The sequence below is a fragment of the Procambarus clarkii genome, chromosome 35 (assembly GCF_040958095.1).
Source record: "Procambarus clarkii isolate CNS0578487 chromosome 35, FALCON_Pclarkii_2.0, whole genome shotgun sequence".
Lineage (NCBI taxonomy): Eukaryota > Metazoa > Arthropoda > Malacostraca > Decapoda > Cambaridae > Procambarus > Procambarus clarkii.
Window position 1 is genome coordinate 957,876 of NC_091184.1, and position 21,808 is coordinate 979,683.

General features: G+C 39.2%; 1 protein-coding gene across 5 annotated transcripts in view; it reads right to left on the reverse strand.

Moving 5' to 3' along the window:
• The window catches only part of LOC138371337 (tripartite motif-containing protein 59-like), a 395,572-nt gene that overhangs the window by 334,024 nt on the left and 39,740 nt on the right, over nucleotides 1–21,808 (reverse strand). For 2 of the 5 annotated variants that reach the window (XR_011230403.1, XR_011230401.1), the window contains exons 3-4: nucleotides 18,387–18,568; nucleotides 13,782–18,110 (exon numbers count right to left, since the gene is read on the reverse strand). The exons of 2 other annotated variants lie outside the window; for them this stretch is intronic. The gene's annotated coding sequence lies outside the window, so the exon portion shown is untranslated. Of the gene's footprint in view, nucleotides 1–13,781; nucleotides 18,111–18,386; nucleotides 18,569–21,808 lie in introns of those variants that run through there. One more of the 5 variants, XR_011230402.1, reaches the window with a different exon arrangement.

Below are 21,808 nucleotides of genomic sequence, written 5' to 3' on the forward strand. Positions count from 1 at the left end.
TACCAATTTGACAGTTAATTTCAGTAACACGATCAACAACGCTCAGAATATTAAGTTCCTTTCTCATATTAAGTATCTTTGTGGTACGAGGGCACCCAAGGATTATCCTCAAGGCTTCGTTTTGCAATTTTTCAAGCCCTCCAAGCTTTCTTTCAGGCATCAAAGCAAGCAGAGGTGCAGCATAATCTACTAAAGATCTGATGTATGCAAAGTACATCATTTTGACAATTCTGACATTGGCACCATAGCTTGAGTGATAACCTGCAACAGCCTTGAGAGCTCGGAGCCTCTCTTTAAACTGACGACAGAGTCTGAATACAACAGGACCGTACAGTGGCACCTCAAGGCCAAGGTATTTGAATCTGTTTACATAGTCAAGCTGGGAGCCATCAGACAGTTGCATCTTGCGAACAGCTCCTCCCTGCCTGGGTGGGCGCCGATTTAATATCTTTGTTTTCTCTGCTGAGATAATTAAACCTAGGTCCTGACATGAGTCTAATACAGAGTTAAGAGTGTTCTGCGTGTTAGCATAACCAGCGGTGTGTATCATTATATCATCAGCATAGCTAATGATGTGGACGTTGGGTTTGCTCGGTACAGAGTTTAACAGCGTGTTTATTAAGATATTGAATAAGGTAGGACTGAGGACACCACCCTGCGGGGTGCCTAGTTCAAAGTCTCTTGTTACACTTCTAAGCCATTATCAGTATCAAAAGCTGATACTGGAGATCTGTGGAGGTGCGAATGCACCCTGCATGACGGGAGATGTCTCCCTTATGAATGTGTTAAGATGAAGATGAAGCAACCCAAAAGGTGGCACGGGCATAAATAGCCCGTAAGTGGTGGCTCTTTTAAGCCATTACCAGTATCAAGAGCTGATACTAGAGATCTGTGGAGGTGCGAATGCACCCTGCATGACGGGAGATGTCTCCCTTGTGAATGTGTTAAGATGAAGATGAAGCCACCCAAAAGGTGGCACAGGCATGAATAGCTCGTAAGTGGTGGCCCTTTTGAGCCATCACCAGTATCAATAGATGATACTGGAGATCTGTGGAGGTGCGACTGCACCCTGCGTGACGGAAGATGTCTCCCGGACCAAATGGTGACCAGATGGTGGTGGCTCAGTGATGAGAGAGAGAGAGAGAAGATTAAGCCACCCAAAAGGTGGCTTGGGCATGAATAGCCCATAAGTGGTGGCCCTTTTGAGCCATTTCCAGTATCAATAGAAGATACTGGAGATCTGTGGAGGTGCGACTGCACCCTGCGTGACGGGAGATGTCTCCCGTGCTGTCAGCGTGTGAGCCCTCTAGTGAATGTTTGCTATTCTGCTGCTTATATGTTCGGGCAACGCCTCACCTCATTCATCTCCAAAGGTTGACAGGAATATTAACAATGCATTTGGAGCGAGTATATTATTGGGATAATCTACTCGCTACAACAGCAATGATCACAATGGTAAAGATGTTCAAATTGGGAACATAAAGGTTGGGAGATTGGGTAGCAATAGATACAGTGCAATTTTAGGCAAAAAGTGAAAAACTATGAGGATGAAATTAGGTACTTTTTAGTATTGATTTTGAATGATGTAAAAGTTGGACAGCTTTTCAATTCAGTAGGGAGTGAGTTCCATAAACTGGTTCCCTTTATTTGCATGGAGTGTTTACACAGATTAAGTTTAACTCTGGGAATATCAAAGAGATATTTATTTCTGGTGTGGTGATAATGGGTCCTAATACATCTGTCCAGGAAGAGTTTCAGACAAGGATTTGCATTTAAGAACAGGGTTTTGTAAATGTAGTTGACACAAGAGAATTTATGGAGTGAGATTATGTTTAGCATGTTTAGGGAGTTAAACAAGGGGGCTGTGTGTTGTCTGAAAGCAGAATTTGATATTATTCTGATAGCAGATTTTTGCTGGGTGATGATGGACTTGAGGTGGTTTGCAGTGGTTGAACCCCATGCACAGATACCATAGTTGAGATAGGGATAGATTAGTGCATAATATAGAGAGATGAGAGCAGAGTTAGGTACATAATATCTGATTTTGGAGAGTATACCAACTGTTTTAGAGACTTTCTTAGTTATGTGTTGTATGTGGGTACTGAAGTTGAGTCTCTTGTCTAGGAATTTTACCCCTACTCAAATCTCTTAATATGTTAGATATTAAGTCACTGCACATTCTCTCATGTGTATTATACATATATAAAACGCTAAACTATAATGCCAATCCTGATCTTAAAAGCTTCATTGAAGGTTGTAACAGAACCCATGAGCACCACACCAGAAATAAATACAGTTTTGATATTCCTAGAGTACGTCTTAATCAAACTAGAAATGCTCTGCAAATCAAGGGGCCCAGAATGTGGAATGACCTTCCCAACCATGTTAAAGACTGTACCTCTCTCAACCAGTTTAAGATAAAAACTAAACACTACCTAATAAATTCCCTGTAATCTACCTCACTCCTCTATTGTCAACCCATGTCTGTTATTTTCTTTTTTTTTTAATCAACACTGTTTGTCAACCTATTGTATTTGTGCTGCTTTTTCAGTCATGTTCCCCCTTTTTTTATCTTTATTTGTATTTGTTCTCAACACTTTTTATTCTTTATGCTCAATTAGTATTAAGTTCTAGATATTAATGTTTTTCTTGCCCGAAACGCATTGCGTAATAGTGGCTTTAGGCATTGTATGTACTAGCTCTATCTATATATCAATCCATTAATGTAACATCACTTGTATGTATATACCTTACCTGAATAAACATCTGAATCTGAATAGGCCAAGAAACTTTCCATCATTTTTATTGCTAATGTTTACATTATCTATCTGAAGCTGAATTGATTTTGTAGATTTGCTTCCAAATAAGATGTATAGTAGGTCTTTTCTATGTTAAGCGTTAGTTTGTTGGTTGACATCCATAAGTGGACTTTTTTTAGTTCATTATTAACATCATTTAGTGTATGTGGGTTGGGGTTAGAGTAGATGAGGGTAGTATCATCAGCAAACAAAATAGGTTTCAGAATGTTATAGACATTAGGCAGATCATTGATGTATATAAGAAATAGGGGAGGTCCCAAGATGCTGCCCTGTGGCACTCCAACGGTTATTGATAGAGTGGGAGAGGATATATATTATTGATGGTTACACATTGGTGTCTATCACTATGATAGGATTAATGGATATAGTCCAGTGCATGGCCTCGGATTCCATAATGATGAAGTTTAAATAAGAGGTAGTTGTGATTAACAGTATCAAAGGCCTTTCTCAGGTCAATGAAGAGTCCAATCGGAAACTCATTTTTGTCAAGGGCTGAGTAAATTATATCAAGGTATTAAGGAGACTAATAACTACATCGTTGGTACTCTTTTGGGAGCGGAAGCCAAACTGACAGGGGCTAAGAATGTTTAATTTTACGAGGTAGGAGTAGAGCTGTTTGTAGATAATTTTTCAAATATTTTTGATAGTATGGGTAGGTTCGATATTGGTCTATAGTTGTTTATGTCTGACGGATGACCTCCTTTATGAACTGGCGTTATTCTTGCTTTTTTAAGGATATCAGGAAAGGTATGACACTCAAGGGATTTGTTGAACAGCAGAGCTATAGGTTGCGCAAGGGCATGGGAGGCGCTCTTGTATACAATGGATGGGATTTCACTGATGTTCCCAGCTTTGGTTTGTAGTGTGTGTATGATGGACACAACATCTGTCGGACTGACTGGTGAAAGGAGAAGAGAGTTTGGATAGCTGCCTGAGAGATATGTGTTGATATATGTCTGAGTCTGTGGGATTTTACTGGCAAGGTTAGCACCAACCGATGAAAAGAAGCTATTAAATTCATTCGCCATTTCTAAGTCAGTTGACGGTGTAAAGCCATCCTTAGAGAGTGGTACAGTATCTGGTTGTAGGAGTGTTGCTTAGTTCCTAGGATAATAGATATGTCATGGTATTCCATTTGCTTTTCATGTTGCCTTTTGCTTCTAACTCTATTGTCATTACCTATCCTCTAAACCTTACATTTGTCAGAATTAAACGGCTCTGCCAATCTTTTGACCATATTTCAGTACCCAATTTAGATCGTTCGATAGATCAATTTAGACCCCCTTGTATCATGAATCATCATACATGATGATATAATGATACACACTACTGGGTATATGCTGATGATATAATGATACACACTACTTGTTATGCTAACATGCAGAACACTCTTAACTCTGTATTAGTCTTATGTCAGGACTTAGGTTTAGTCATATCTCAGCAGAGGAAACAAAGATACTAAACGGGTGTTCACCCAGGCAGGGAGGAGCTGTTCGCAAGATGTAACTGTATGATGGCTCCCAGCTTGACTATGTTAACAGATTCAAATACCTTGGCCTTGTATTGTCCTGTTGTATTCAAACTCTGTCGTCAGTATAATGAGAGGCTCCATAAGCCCTCTTGGAGATGTTGCAGGTTATCACTCAGGCTATGGTGCCAATGTTCTTCTATTTCTCTTCTATTTCTTATATATATAAACGATCTGCCTAATGTCTCTAATATTCTCAAACCTATACTGTTTGCTGACGATACTACTCTTATCTATTCAAACCTCAACCCACATACACTAAATAATGTTGTGAATAATGAATTAAAAAAAGTCCACTTATGGATGTCAACGAACAAACTAACATTAAACATCGAAAAGACTTACTACATCTTATTTGGAAGCAAATCATCAAATGCAATTCAGCTACAGATAGACAACATTAACATCAGTAATAAAGATGATGGCAAGTTTCTTGGCCTATTCCTAGACAAGAGACTCAACTTCAGCACCCACATTCAACACATAACTAAGAAAGTCTCTAAGACAGTTGGTATACTCTCCAAAATCAGATATTATGTTCCTAACTCTGCTCTCCTCTCACTATATTATGCACTAATTTACCCCTATCTTAATTATGGTATCTGTGCATGGGGGTCTACCACTGCAAACCACCTTAAGCCCATCATCACACAGCAAAAATCTGCTATCAGAATGATAACTAACTCAGCTTTCAGACAACACTCAGCTCCCTTGTTTAAATCCCTAAACTTGCTAAATATTAACTCCCTCCACACATTCTCTTGTGTCAACTACATTTACAAAACCCTGTTCTTAAATGCAAACCATGCTCTGAAACTCTCCCTGGACAGATGTAATAGGACCCATTATCACCACACCAGAAATAAATATCTCTTTGATATCCCCAGGGTCAAACTTAATCTGTGTAAACACTCTATGCAAATTAAGGGACCTAGTTTATGGAACTCACTCCCTAGTGAATTGAAAAACTGTAAAACTTTTGCCTTATTTAAAAGCAAAACCAAAAAGTACCTAACTTCATCTTCTTAGTTTCCTACACTGAGCTTTAAATTTGCTCTGTACCTAGTGTTACCCAATCTCCTAATTTTTATGTAATTTCAAACAACCTTATGATTGTATTCATTGCTGTCTTCTTTTATGTGCTAGCCATATGCTGTATTGTGACTACCAATTTTTGTCAACTACCATTCAAGCTGTCATTGCAATCAATCTTATATTGTTTCTGCTGTATTATGCCTACCAATTTTTTTGTCAACTACCATTCAAGCTGTCATTGCAATCAATCTTAGCTACCTATGTGCTTTAATATACTGTACCTACAATTTTCTCTCATCTTTTTTTTCATTTCATGTAATCTGTTATCATTTTTTGTCTATAATTTTGCAAGTATTTACCTCCTTAAAATTTTCTTAGATTAAGGACCTGCCCGAAACGCTGCGCGTGCTAGTGGCTTTACAAGACTGTAATTACCATATTTGTATCCTCACATTTTTTATGTACATTCTTGTATATGCATAAATAAAATAATAAATAAATAAATAAATAAATAAATGTCACAATTGTCAAAATGATGTACCTTGCATACATCAGATCTTTAGTGGATTATGCTGCACCTCTGCTTGCCTTGATGACTGAAAGAAAGCTTAGAGCGCTTGAAAACCTGCAGAACGAAGCCTTGAAGATAATCCTTGGATGTCCCTAGTACCACAAAGATACTTAACATGAGGAAGGAACTTAATATTAACTTAATAATAGAATATGAGTGCATATTCTACTGCATTACTATTTGTAATGATCCTCATATTGTGCTTCAGTAATCCAATGTATAACCCTGAGATGTTTTCCTAATTGTACTTAGGATTCCTTGTTCATTATTGTGTATTGTTCTGATCTGCTTTTGTGTCGAAAATTCTTGCATCGTACCTGTAAACAATTTTTTGACAATTTTACTGTAATTATCCTGCTTAAAATCATCTGTACTTGTAAAGTAAAGCTGTAATGTACCTGTTAAACACTTTTTATCAATTTTACTCCTAATTATTTCTCTAGAACTTTGTTTGTTTAAGGATTTGCTCAAAGGTTAGTTTAAGGACTTGCCCGAAACGCTATATATAGCTAGTGGCTTTACAAGATTGTAATTCCAACTTAAACTCTATGTTGTCTCTTAACCCCCAATGTACGTTCTTGTATATATATAAATATAATAAATAAATAAATAACGAGGGATGGAGGCATTAATGCGCAGTACGTGCTTCCCTCACCTGTGACGTCACAGCCTCATCTGACGACAGCATAAACACAGGCGGCCATTTTATGTTCCATCAAGATTAAAATTTTTTTTTTTTAAATTTTGCTCCGAGGGGCGAGTTTATTGGGCAGCGCCCAATGTGTTCGCAATAAAATGTTCTACAAGAACATATGTATAAAATGTCACACAAGGATGCGTTAGACCGGCCGCAAATGAATAACTATACATTGATCACTAGCCGTGAGCTCCAAACAGCGACGAAATGTTTCTATTCTTTTCAGGGTTGTAAACTCCATACTTGTTCTACAGCATTAAATTTGGTAACACTGAAATCGCAATAAAATTCCCTACACGTACATAGCATATAAATGTAGAATCATGATCGCACCCACCTTCAAGAGTGTGGGAAGTGGGTGAAGTGTTACCCGTTACTGCACATCGACGAAATTAGTTTTGAAAAGTTTATTCTTTTCACTGTCCTGACCTTAATTTTCAATGTACGTATTTCATTTTTGTACCAATGTGTTCGCAATAGAATGTTCTACAAGGAAATATGTATAAAATGTCAAACAAGGATGCGTTAGACCGGCAACAAACAAAAAAAACCTACGTCGATTAATTACACTCGTCGTGTCAACAAAACAATAGTATTACCACGAAGATCCAATACAAAAATGCCGTTCTCTCAAATAGGCTTTGTGACTGTTAGAGAAAACGAAAATTGTATGGCAAACATGTTCATAGTTGATCTCCAAGTCGATCGGCGTGTGAGAATTGAGACCACTGACAAAAGTTTCCCAGTCTGTCTGCCTCAGCTCTACCATACGTTCCCTGGCCTCAGCCAGAGCCGTTTGAAAGAGCTTAAGCATTTCAGCAGTGCGGGTCCTTCTATAAGCTAGTCCAATTAATTCTTCTGGCAGTGCGTTTTAGTACATGCAATTTAGAATCATTATAATAAGCATAAGTGCTATTACCAGTGTAATTTGGGTTACGTGGCCTGGACGATGGATCAAGTGATTCTATGAATGAACATAACAAAGGGGGATATTAATAAGGGTAGAGTTGACTAAATGTAAACTGTCAGCAGAACTATTCGCACACTTTGCGTCACTATATAATGGAATGTGAAAAAATCGCTGAATTTAGAGATAACACCATCAATAGTGTCCAAGAAATGTGTAAGTACTTCATTCATAATGATGTGCTGCCCGAAATCTTAGCGAAGTGTAACGGTTCTATTGTTACGTAAAGTATGGTGACAAATAAACACAGACACTAAGATACTATATATATATTTGGTCGAATATACAGAAGTACACAGGTGATACTTTGATGTGAGTTGAGCGCACTGAGCGTCGGTACAGTTAGAGTTGCGAAAGACAGGGGCCTTAAGAAGACTTTGATAAAGCCGCCTTCAAACGCCATAGCAACTTCAAATTCATTTGACGTTTTGGAGGACGAGTGCTGTGGAGAGACTGTGGATCGCGCAAAAGGGAAAGCAACGAAGAGAAAGGAAGCGCAGGCCCCTCAGAAAGTAAAGGAAGTACCTAAGCAAACATTAGTTGTGGGAGATTCCCAGATAAGGTATTTGGATAGAACGTTTTGTGCTAGAGATAGGGGGAACAGGTTAAGGGTTTGCTATCCCGGAGCTGGCATTGGTGATATTATAAACAACATGAATGATATTATGGCTGGTAATGGGAACAATCCCATTATTTGCATTAGCGTGGGAGGAAATGATGTTGGTCGAGTCAGGAGTGAGAAACTGATTCAGAGGTATAAAACAGCCATAGAGTTAGTTAGGAGCAAGGGAGGAATCCCGATCATATGTGGCATTCTTCCAAGAAAGGGAGTGGGAAATGAATGGATATCGAGGGCACTTGGTGTCAATTGCCGGCTGGAAAGATATTGCAAATCAAATGCAATATCTTTCATAGACAACTGGGAACACTTCTATGGAAGAAATGAAATGTATGCTCGTGATGGGGTGCATCTATCGAGAGCTGGGGTTGTTGCTGTTGCGAACTCGCTAGAAGAAGTGGTTAGAGGTGTTTGTTTGGGTTTAAACTGTTAGTAGATAGAGGTATGGGAATTGATTTGGAGGAAGGAGGTAATAAAAGTATGTGTTTGTGGGAGAAAGGAATTGGCAAAACGATCAGGGAAAGAGAAGGTCCGCAAAATAACAATTCACTTAGGGTATATTACACTAACAGTAGAAGTCTAAGAAATAAAATTAACGAATTAAATGCTCTTGTCTGCACAGAAAAAATAGATATTATTGCACTTACCGAAACGTGGATGAATGTAGAAAATAGAGAACTATTAGCTGAATATCAAATATATGGATTTAAACTATTTCACACAGATAGATATATTAGACGAGGAGGTGGAGTAGCCATATATGTTAGGGACAATTTGAAATGTAGTCTCAAAGAGGGAATCAAAACAGAGCCACACACAGAAACTATTTGGATTGAATTAAACGAAAAAGCTAATAATATTATAATAGGAGTAATATATAGGCCACCAAATTTAGACAGAATGGAAGCAAAGCATCTATGGGATGAAATATCTAGAGCATCTAGATCTAACTGTATTTATGTCATGGGTGACTTTAATTTTAGCGGAATAAACTGGTTGAACAAAACAGGGAATAGTGAAGCAGAAGATTTTCTAGAATTAATTGACGATTGCTTTCTTACGCAACACATTAAGGAACCAACACGGGAAAATAATATTTTAGATTTAGTGTTAACTAACAGGGAAACGCAAATTAATGACATCGAAATAGGGAGTGAGCTAGGGAGCAGTGATCACAAAGAAATCAGATTTAGCATAGAATGGAATAGACCAGTAGGAGAAAATTCTGTTAAAGTGCCAGATTTTCGAAAAGCTGATTTTAATAGCCTAAGAAATTTTTTGGGTCAAATTGATTGGAAAGGCTTGGGTATGGGGTGTGGGCCGGTCTTGGAGCGAGACATGAACCCAGCGATAGGTGACTTAAATGGGGATTTCGATGTGGATTCAATATATAACTTATTTAAGAATATTCTAAACAAAGCACAGGAACGTAGTATACCATACAAATTGAATAGATCGTATACTAATGACCCAAAGTGGATAACAAAGAATTTGAAGAACCTTATAGGTAAAAAGAGAGCTTGGTACAAAAGGATTAAAAATGGGGAGGTCACTTTAGAACAGGAATTCGTACAACTGGTTAGAAATGTTAAAAAAGAGATAAGGAAAGCAAAAAGAAACTATGAAGTTCGCATAGCAGGGCAAGCAAAGACAAATCCTAAAGGTTTTTTTCAGTTATATCGTACTAAGACTAGGGAAAGGATAGGTCCATTAAAAACTGAGACAGGTCAAATAACAGATAGTGATGAAGAGATGAGTAGTATTTTTAATAAATATTTTGTATCTGTATTTACTAAAGAGGAACTTAACAATATGCCTTCAGCCGAACAAGTCTATGTGGGTGGGGACGAGGACAGGTTGACGAGTTTAGCAGTTACCAGGGAGGATGTTCTTAAACAAATAGTAAAACTCAAACCAAACAAATCCCCAGGGCCGGATGAAGTGTTTGCTAGGGTGCTTAAAGAATGCAAAGAGGAGCTTTGTGACCCACTGTCAACCATATTTAATAAATCAATAGAGTCAGGCAGAGTGCCAGAGTTTTGGAAAGTTGCTAATGTGATACCAGTTTTTAAGAAAGGAGATAGATCACTTGCGTCTAACTATCGACCAATTAGCCTAACGTCTATTGTGGGAAAGTTACTCGAATCTATAATAGCAAATAAAATTCGTCTTCATCTTGAAAAACATAAATTAATAATTGAGTCGCAACATGGTTTTATAAATGGCCGTTCATGTTTAACAAATTTGTTATCTTTTTATTCTAGCATTGTTGAGGCAGTTGATAGTGGTAAGGATTGCGATGTTGTATACCTTGACTTTAGCAAAGCTTTTGATACAGTGCCACATGAAAGACTGATTAAAAAAATAGAGTCTCATGGTATTGGGGGTGCTATATTAAGCTGGATTAGGGCATGGCTATACCAAAGGAAACAGAGAGTTAGTATAAATGGAATCAAGTCAGAGTGGGAAAATGTTGTAAGTGGAGTGCCTCAAGGCTCTGTCCTGGGACCTCTGTTGTTTATAATATATATAAATGATTTAGATTCAGGTTTGAGTAGCAACATTTGCAAATTTGCCGATGATACGAAAATCGGTAGGGAAATTAATTCGGAGGAGGACTCACTATCACTTCAAGTTGATCTAGATAGGGTTTTGAAATGGTCAAAGGATTGGCAGATGCAGTTTAATGCTGATAAATGTAAAGTTCTGAGGTTAGGTAATGATGATAGAGTTACAAGATACGAGCTAGATGGTGTTGTGATTGCGAAGTCGGATTGCGAAAGGGATCTGGGAGTTATGATTAGTAAGAATTTAAAACATAAGGATCAATGCATAAATGTTCGTAATAAGGCAAATCGGACACTTGGATTTATTAATCGCAGCGTTAGTAACAAGACACCTGGTGTGGTTCTCAAGCTATATCTTGCTCTAGTTAGGCCCCATTTAGATTATGCAGTTCAGTTTTGGTCGCCATATTATAGAATGGATATAAATTCACTTGAACGTGTCCAGCGTAGGATGACTAAGTTAATTCCCCAAATTAGAAATCTTTCATATGAAGAAAGATTAACAAAGCTTAAGTTGCATTCACTGGAAAGGCGAAGAGTTAGGGGTGACATGATAGAGGTTTACAAGTGGATGAATGGACATAACCGGGGGGATATTAATAGGGTATTAAAAGTATCAACACAGGACAGAACACGAAACAATGGATATAAATTGGATAAGTTTAGATTTAGGAAAGACTTGGGTAAATACTGGTTCAGTAACAGGGTTGTTGATTTGTGGAACCAATTGCCGCGTAACATTGTGGAGGTGGGGTCCCTCGATTGTTTCAAGCACGGGTTGGACAAGTATATGAGTGGGATTGGGTGGTTATAGAATAGGAGCTGCCTCGTATGGGCCAATAGGCCTTCTGCAGTTACCTTTGTTCTTATGTTCTTATGTTCTTATCTCGCAAGTGTCTGCTCTAGACCACACTTGAAAGTAGACTCTGTTTAATGTTTGATTGATTGATGATTGATAAAGATTAAGCCACCCAAGAGGTGGCACGGGCATGAATAGCCCGTACGTGGTACAATTTTTTTTTCTCAGTATTCTGAGGTTGCTTTTAACCATCAAGCTGTTATCGCGGGGGAGGATACTGCTTCACAGTCTTTATGAGGGTGACCAGCTGCTGGACACCTTTGTTGACCAGGAGAGTGGCTGTGTTGATGGCTTCAGGGTGGCCACTGCATGATTTAGGAACTCTTAAAGCTCTTCTAAGGTCATTGGTTGCTTCACATTCCAGTAGATAGTGAAGTAATGGCTTTTCTGTGACAGTTTGGCAGAAGATGCACTCTCTCTGTCGGGGTTCACCAATCTCCCAGTTGCATCTGTAACCTAGACGTAGTCTATATAACCTAACTGCTATTTCCCTGTGGATTCCTTTTGGGATATTTAACCTTTCAAATTTGGTAGCCTGAAGATACCATGTTGCAGATGGCGAACCTTCAGCTATTCTCTGGTGCAGGTAGGCTTTGTTGAGATGTGAGAGTTTTTTGGTGATGATGTTTTTTATGTTCTCTAGGCTGGGTTGAATTGTTTTATGTGTCACTGGATGACGAGTTGCCAATTTAGCAATTTCATCAGCTTTTTCATTTAATGGGATTCCAATATGGGATGGGATCCTGTTTAAAGTTATGTTGAGTCCTTTGCCTTTAGCGACTGCTCCAAGATACAAAATGGTGGTAATTATTTCCACATTATCTTTCCACTGTTTTTGTCCTAGTATTTGAAGTGCAAGTTGTTTAATGTTTGCTATTCTGCTGCTTATATGCTCGGGCAACACCTCACCGTGTTGCCTGGGCAACACCTCACCTCATTCATCTCCAAAGGTTGACGTTAACAATGCATTTGGAGCGAGTATATTATTGGGTAATCTACTCGCTACAGAACTTCCCCTCCCAGGGGATGAAAGGAAAAATACTTGATCAAGGAACTTAGCTGGTCGGTGAATTGTACGCCCTGCTCGCGTTACATAACCATCAAAGTTAACTTCCTCCTCTTCGCTGATGTCATCTAACTGGGGTCGTAGGGTGGGAGGTCGCACAGGATCGTCCGTCGTCGTAGGATCAGGTTGTGGTGCGGCTGGTAACTGGGGTTGTAGGGTGGGAGGTCGTACAGGATCGTCCGTCGTCGTAGGTGGCGGTGCTGCTGGTAACTGTGGTCGAAAAGTGAACTGCGTAGTCGGCGGATGTGTCTCTGGATTTAGCAGTGTCGCAGACGTTGAGACGAAGCCTGGAGCAGAGCAGAGAGCTGAGTGAGGCCGGAGTCGTGGAGCTCTATGTGGGAGAACGTGGCGGCTCGATTGAGAATTGTGAGTGTCTGAACTCAGGGAGCGAGAGCGTGGCGGCTCGATGCGGTCGTAGTCTGCTGTCTGCTCTGTGTCGAAGCTGTAGCGTCTTGGGTTGTTGGTGGAGCATTTAGATCCGGGGCGGATGGACTCGGGCACCAGGACAATAGGAGGTAATGTAGGCACGTAGTTAGGACAACGAGGGAATCACTGCTAGAGCTGAATTGTCCTGGAGGCGACGAAGAGTCGGAAACGCAAGCTGTAAGTCCTGTACTGCGCAAAGTGCTTGAGTCGGCAGAGTATCAGAATGCAGTGAACGTGTAGATGAATCTGATGAAAGAGCAGCTTTCGTGGGCGCCCCTGTAGAACAAGCAGTGCCCTGGCAGCGACGGAGAGTCGGCAGGACAGGCTGTAGATCCCATATTATGTAGTTACTGATGAAGCTGCCAGATGAGTGAGTAGTGATCGTGGAGCAGCAAGCCGTAGTAGATGAAAATGCAGAGATGATCGCGATGAAAATCATAGCTGTGGCAAGGGTATTGGCAACGTTCCACGACAGGTGGCTGTGGTCCACAGCAAGCAGCAGCAGTGGAGGTCCAGTGAGAGTCCATGTTGTAGTCCATCGTGGCTGGGTATCGTCGAAACTATCTGGGGTCACCAATGTAACGGTTCTATTGTTACGTAAAGTATGGTGACAAATAAACACAGACACTAAGATAATATATATATATTTGGTCGAATATACAGAAGTACACAGGTGATACTTTGATGTGAGTTGAGCGCACTGAGCGTCGGTACAGTATCTCGCAAGTGTCTGCTCTAGACCACACTTGAAAGTAGACTCTGGTTAATGTTTGATTGATTGATAAACATTAAGCCACCCAAAAGGTGGCACGGGCATGAATAGCCCGTAAGTGGTGGCCCTTTTGAGCCATTACCAGTATCAAGAGCTGATACTGGAGATCTGTGGAGGTGCAACTGCACCCTGCGTGACGGGAGATGTCTCCCGTGTGGAGAAGGGATTGATTGATTGATGAAGATTAAGCCACCCAAAAGGTGGCACGGGCATGAATAGCCCGTAAGTGGTGGCCCTTTTAAGCCATTATCAGTATCAAAAGCTGATACTGGAGATCTGTGGAGGTGCAATGCACCCTGCATGACGGGAGATGTCTCCCTTATGAATGTGTTAAGATGAAGATGAAGCCACCCAAAACGTGGCACAGGCATGAATAGCTCGTAAGTGGTGGCCCTTTTGATCCATTACCAGTATCAATAGATGATACTGGAGATCTGTGGAGGTGCGACTGCACCCAGCGTGACGGGAGATGTCTCCCGGACGAAATGGTGACCAGCCTGGTTAATGTTTGCTATTCTGCTGCTTATATGCTCGGGCAACACCTCACCGTGTTGCCCGGGCAACGCCCCACCTCATTCATCTCCAAAGGTTGACAGGAATATTAACAATGCATTTGGAGCGAGTATATTATTGGGATAATCTACTCGCTACAGAAGTATCCAGCATTTGCTTATTGTAGGCAAGACATCACATAGTGACTGAGGGTGTGCGAATAATTTTGTTGACACAGTTTACATTTGGTCAGGTCTACATCAGCAGATAATGAGAATTCCCAGAGATACTTGTAAGCGAGTCTAAGCCGAGCGAAGAGACATGGGAGATTTTACATAAGTACAGTACATGGTAGTTTAAGTAGCGAACGCATGTCAACGAATAACAAGTATATATAACAAAACTATTATCCTATGAAGTCGATTTAACTTCCAAACATATATTTTTTTAATAAATGTTAAATGTTTTCTGGCTAGTTATGTTAGATTATATTAAAAATACGTATTCTACTTGTTAACATTATTATTTAAATTTGTGATAATTTGTGCAGAGAAGTGCGACAACTGGATTTGCCAACAAACACTTTCCAAACAACGATATATCTTGGATAAGTCGCTCCACAACATTGACGCTTGGACCGTCGTCTTCCTTTGATGCTACTTATTTACTTATTTCATAATGAAATTATATTAGTTTGGAGTAAATATATGTTTTCTCATGTTCTGCATTCAGCACTCACATTATAGTGAGTAAATATACCATATTACTTCATTACTTAAGTAATGCTAGGAGGGTTTGAGTAGCTTTGGGCCTTTAGTGGACAGAATCTCCAATAGATGGGGCGAGAGTCGCCTCATCTCTCTCGCCCAGGCGGGAGACGAAACTTAATTTAAAATTGATATATCTTTGTCCTCCAACATGATATATTTCATTTGGTGCAATCATAATAATGTTCATATCTGGGTCCTTCTGGAGGCATATAAGATTTTAGGTTTTATTAGCATATCTTTGTTAATTATACAATATATGGTCAGCTTTCAGCCTCTGATTCTGCTATTGAGTTCAATAGGTTCTTCTCTTCCATTGGTTCATCCCTTGCAAATGATATTCCATCTTCCAGTACAGACATTAAGGACTATCTTACAGGTAACTATCCACAGTCTCTGTACCTAAAGCCTATTAATTCCACTGACGTCAATGAGATAATCCTTTCCCTTAAAACCAAGTCTGGTGCCCTTGAGGAGATACTAACTTTAATTTACAAAAAAGCCTCCAGATCTTTAGCCCCTGCTATTGCTTTGCTCTTCAACAAGTCACTTGAACTCCAAACCTTCCCAGATATTCTAAAAAAAGCTAGAGTAACGCCTGTCCACAAATGTGGTGATCTCACAGATGTTAACAACTACAGACCTATATCTATCCTGCCAAACTTGTCAAAATTTTTTGAAAAATTAATCTATAAGCAGCTTTACTCATATCTAGCCAAACTCAATATACTTAGCCCTTGCCAATATGGCTTCAGACCCAAAAAAAGCACTAACGATGCACTTATTAGTATGCTTAACTCGATTCATACAGCTCTTGATAAAAATGAGTTCCCTGTTGGGTTATTTGTGGACCTGCGTAAAGCTTTTGATACTGTCAACCACCAAAACCTTCTTCTTAAATTACATCATTATGGAGTCAGAGGACACTCCCTACAATACCTCATATCCTACCTTACTGACAGGCTCCAATATGTTTCTGTGAGAAATACAATTTCTCCCACCCTACCCATCAACATTGGTGTTCCCCAGGGCAGCATACTTGGCCCTCTCCTCTTTCTCATCTACATTAATGACCTTCCAAATGCCTCCCAACACCTCAAACTAATTCTATTTGCTGACGACACAACCTTCATTTACTCCAGTCCTGATCCCCTTGCTCTAAATGCCACAGTAAATACTGAGCTAAATAAAGTCCATCTGTGGCTAACTGCCAACAAACTCACCCTTAACATTGACAAAACCTTCTATATTCTGTTTGGCAATAAATCCTCTAATCAAATAAATCTCAAAATAAACAATACCCAAATTTGTAACAAATTAGATGGCAAATTCCTTGGCATTCTCATTGACCACAAGCTGAATTTCCAGGGACACATTCTAAACATATAAAAAAAAGTTAAAAAAACTGTGGGCATTCTTTCTAAGATCAGATATTATGTACCACGCCCTGCCCTGGTGACTCTCTATTACTCCCTTATCTATCCATATCTCAACTATGGTATTTGTGCTTGGGGCTCTACTACCCAAAATCACTTACGTCCTCTAATTACTCAACACAAAGCTGCTATTAGGACAATATCCAATTCTGGCCCCAGACATCACTCGGTACCCCTACTCAAATCTCTGAATATGTTAGACATTAAGTCACTGCACATTCTCTCATGTGTATTATACATATATAAAACGCTAAACTATAATGCCAATCCTGATCTCAAAAGCTTCATAGAAGGTTGTAACAGAACCCATGAGCACCACACCAGAAATAAATACAGTTTTGATATTCCTAGAGTACGACTTAATCAAACTAGAAATGCTCTACAAATCAAGGGGCCCAGAATGTGGAATGACCTACACAACCATGTTAAAGACTGTACCTCTCTCAACCAGTTTAAGTTAAAAGCGAAGCTATGCCTAATAAATTCCCTGTAACCTACCTTACCCTTCTATTGTCAACCAATGTCTGTTTTTTCTTTAAAGAGCGCTGTTTGTCGACATAATTGTATTTGTGCTGCTTTTTCATCTATGTTTTCATTTCTTGTTTTCATTCTACTCATTATGCTCAATTAGTATTAAGCTTGTCATTTAAGTTTATCATGCCCGAAACGCTTTGCGTAATAGTGGCTTTAGGCATTGTATGTACTAGCTCTACCTATAAGTCAACCAATCCTTGTAAAAATTTATTGTATGTATGTACCTTACCTAAATAAAATTGTATTGTATTGTATTGTATTGTATTGTATCAAGATGTTTTCAACAATATTCTTTCAGCGTTCGTCTTTTCCAACACGGGCGACCCTTTTGAAAACGCGATACTTGGGCTAATCCATCCTATACTTGGGTCAGTTTCCATTATGGTTCGGAACAAATTAAAGCAGCCAGGATGACTGAACCCAAGAAGGGCGATTTTGTTTTTATTAATAAACACTTTACTCCCCCCGCGGACACAAGATCGTGTCTATCGGGGGTCACTTGAAGCTGCCCGAGTAGACATATTTTTATGTCCGACGAACAAATATTTCTAAAAAATTCAATTCTTATCCGATCGACTTGGGGATAGTATGAACATGTTTACCATAAAATTTCCTTTTTCTCTAACAGCCACATAGTCTATTTGAGAGAACGGCATTGGTTTGTATCTTTGTGGAGAAACTATTGTAGATCGCCGATGTGCGGTAACGGGTAACACTTCGCCCACTTCCCACACTGTTGCGGTTGTTCCTCTTGGATGATCTTGTCCCTCTCTGTCTCAAACCTGTAAGAATGAGTGATATGATTGATGGGAAACAAAGTGCAGGCAAGACAATGGAGGCCAGTAGTAATCAGCTTGTCAGTACACAACTTTTGCCCTTGCTTCAAAAGAGCCAGGATTCCACTATTATTTTTGGGTGATAAGTGCTTCTCTTCAATAGTGTACTTGTTAGGATCCTGTAATATATAAAATATTTATTGGGATTTAAGACATTTACAAATTTGTCTGAAAATACTAAAGAAATTAGATTATATAAATAATGAAAATTTTTGATAAAAGTTCACATGTAAAAGACACCAGTCTATTAAAACTATGGAATTGTCTACCTGTCAAAGCCATAAATAGCAAGACATAAAGTATAAAATTAGTATATATAAGTCTAAAGTTCTGCTGGAGAAATGTTTATGAAGAACTGAATTGCAACACACATTTAATTTAAGCTGTTAGCTTACCTTGCTTAGATATGAAGGGAAAATTCCACATAACTCGTTAGTATGTTCGGTTAAAATCTCTCTCTTCTTCTTGTAATATGTGAGATAATGCAGCATTTCTTGAATGGTATGTTGTTGCTCCTCTCTGGATCTCTTCTGAAGCTCCACATCTTCTACTGCCTTCTTTTTTTGAGCCAGGGACACTAATAAAAGAAGAAAATTTATTTACTGTAAGTAAACTAAAACTCAGTTTAATGTAATTACAGTTTAGGTACTTGCATAATACATTCATTTATATATATACAAGAAGGTACATTGGGATTGAGGATACATAGCATAGTAATTACAATCTTATAAAGCCACTAGTATGCGCAGCATTTCGGCCAGGTCCTTAATCTAAGAAAATTTTAAGTAGGTAAATACTTGCAAAATTTATAAAAAATGATAACAGTTACAAACCAAGAAAAAAAATAAAAAATGAGAGAAAATTGTAGGTATATTAAAGCACATAGGTGCTTGGACAACAAGAGGTCACCTGTACCGACCGGGGACCAGCTTCGCTACCCTACGCTAAGTACCTGCCATAAAGTTTGAACAAAATAACATACATAATATTACAAATATACAGTATACATATAATATTATAAATATTAAACATATAAATATATACATATAATTTTATAAAGAGTTAAAAGGACTGACATCAACAAGTGATCCATACAGTGAACCTCAAATACAATACATCAGACAATGGAGAGGTGTGGCGAGTGTTCGGGAGTTCTTGGAAAACGTAATGCAGGCGTCCAGTGTTGCATCTGTAACATAAGATTTCACCTGGGCTGTACAGAATTAGCTCCAGGATGCACAAAAAGGCAAGGAATTTACTGGGTTTGCAAAGATGACAGATTAATTTTAGAGAACATAACTAAACTGATGAAAAACATACCCGAGTCACAGAGATTATCATTCACAGACAAGCTACCAGTGATATATGCAGACTGGGAAAAGACAACATTGGATAACGACCAAAACTCAGGAACAGATAGTTTAGAGAACCGCAGCAGTAGTGTGGAGGAGGAGACTATTGTGGTACAAAATAACAGCAATATTGCAGAGTCAGGTAATATAAACGATGAGAGTAACAGTGAAACAGAGTGCATAGATGAAGGAATTGGGACGAAAAACGGAGATGGCTCCAATAAAGAGGTAAACAAGACAGTCACAGATATAAATACCTTGAAAAACGCAAAACCGGAACACATTTGCAAATTCTACGCTAAAGGAATATGCAAATATGGAAAATTAGGAGCAAAATGCCATTTTTTGCATCCTCAAAAATGCAGGAACATGTTGGAGAGGAGTACATGCCGTTTTGGAACAGGGTGTAGATACTTCCACCCTAAATTATGTCAATTTTCAGTTAGGGACAAAAAATGCAACAATCTTCAGTGTCCGGAATTCCATGTGAGAGGTACACAGCGTTATAGACGGGAAGATCAATATGACATTACTGGAAAATTTTTAAGAGGAAGGCAGAAAAAGAGTAGTAAATATAAGAGAGAGGAACAGTCAGATGGAACCACTACAGGATTACAGAGGGGAAGGGAGATACCCACAAGACTGGAATACAAACTATCAACAAGCACACAGGTACTACACGACACAACACCCGTCCCTACTACCAAAACTGGACGAATCACTTCCAAAACAACACACCCTGGACGCAAACACAGTGGCCTCCTTACCAGAGCCTCAGATATTAACACCAAGTAAGGCATCCAGTACTTCCACTAACACGATAACATTTATATTTGCCAACATCCAGGGTATAAAAACACGCAAATCCAACAAAGTTCACTTTATTGATGGTCTCCTTCATGAGGCAAATGCAGTGTTTGCAGCCATACCAGAAACCCACACAAAGGACTACCTTGATGGTGAAATATGGATCTCAGAGTACAATTTTTTCAGATGTGATAGGAAACACCGGCTGCAGGGTAGGGTCAGCCTCTACATCAAAGACACACTCATCTGTACTGAGCTGCTAAACACCTCAAATGATATGGTGGAAGTGCTGATAATCAAAATAGAGATTCTAAATGTAGTTATTGTCCTTTTATATAAGTCATCGGAGGCAAACCCTCAGCAGTTTAAAGACCAACTAATGAAAATAGAACACTGCTTCGAAAACCTTACAAATCCAGCTCCGAACATCATCCTGCTTGGGGACTTCAACCTACGGCACCTGAAATGGAAGCACCTGGCTAATACAGTAATATCAGAAAGAATACCAGGAAGTAGCCTAAATGAACAGGCACATGCAAATGACCTGCTACGGATGTGCGACAGGTTTGCCTTAAACCAGCAAATAGTAGAACCAACTAGGAAGGAGAACATGCTGGACCTCATTTTCACTAATAATGATGAATTGATCAGGAACATAATGATTACAAATACCTGTTACTCAGATCACAACTTAATTGAAGTTCTGACAAGCATGGGGAGTAGACCTTCAAAACCAGTCCAGATTCCCAGTGGAGGAGATTTCAGCAAATTCAACTTCAATAATAAACAGATAAACTGGGAGCAAATAAACCAGGACTTCACAGAAATAAACTGGGAAGAACAGCTAGAAAATGCAAACCTGAACCAGTGCCTGGAAAAAATAAGCTCAGTAGCACTAGAAATATGTCCAAACAGCATACCCCTAAGAAAAAAGAGGAAGAGATGCAGACTGGAACGGGAACGTCGTTCCCTATATAGGTGAAGAAAACGAATCGCGGAACAACTTGAGAGTCGCACCCTATCTCAAGAACGGCGAAGAAGGTTGGGTAGAGAAATAGAAACAATTGAACGGAAGCTACAAGAATCATACAAAACCCAGGAGAGGCAAAGAGAGCAAAAGGCCATCAGTGAAATAGAGAGAAATCCGAAATATTTTTTCTCCTATGCAAAATCAAGATCAAAAACCACATCTAGCATCAGGCCCCTGCGAAAGGAAGATGGAACTTTCACCGATGACAACAAAGAAATGAGCGAGTTACTGAGGAAGCAGTACGACTCTGTTTTCAGCGAGCCATTAAACACACTAAAGATTGATAACCCAAATGAATTTTTCATGGATATGATACCAACATCAAATCATATATCAGACGTCACCCTATCCCCACTGGATTTTGAAGAAGCCATAAACAGTATGCCTATGCACTCTGCACCAGGCCCGGATTCTTGGAACTCCATATTCATCAAGAACTGTAAAAAAACACTATCGCAGGCCCTCCACATTCTGTGGAGACAAAGCCTAGATACTAGCATTATTCCTGATATACTAAAAACAGCAGAGATAGCACCACTTCATAAAGGAGGAAATAAGGCAGAGGCAAAAAATTACAGACCGAAAGCACTAACATCGCACATCATAAAATTTTTTGAGAGAGTGCTAA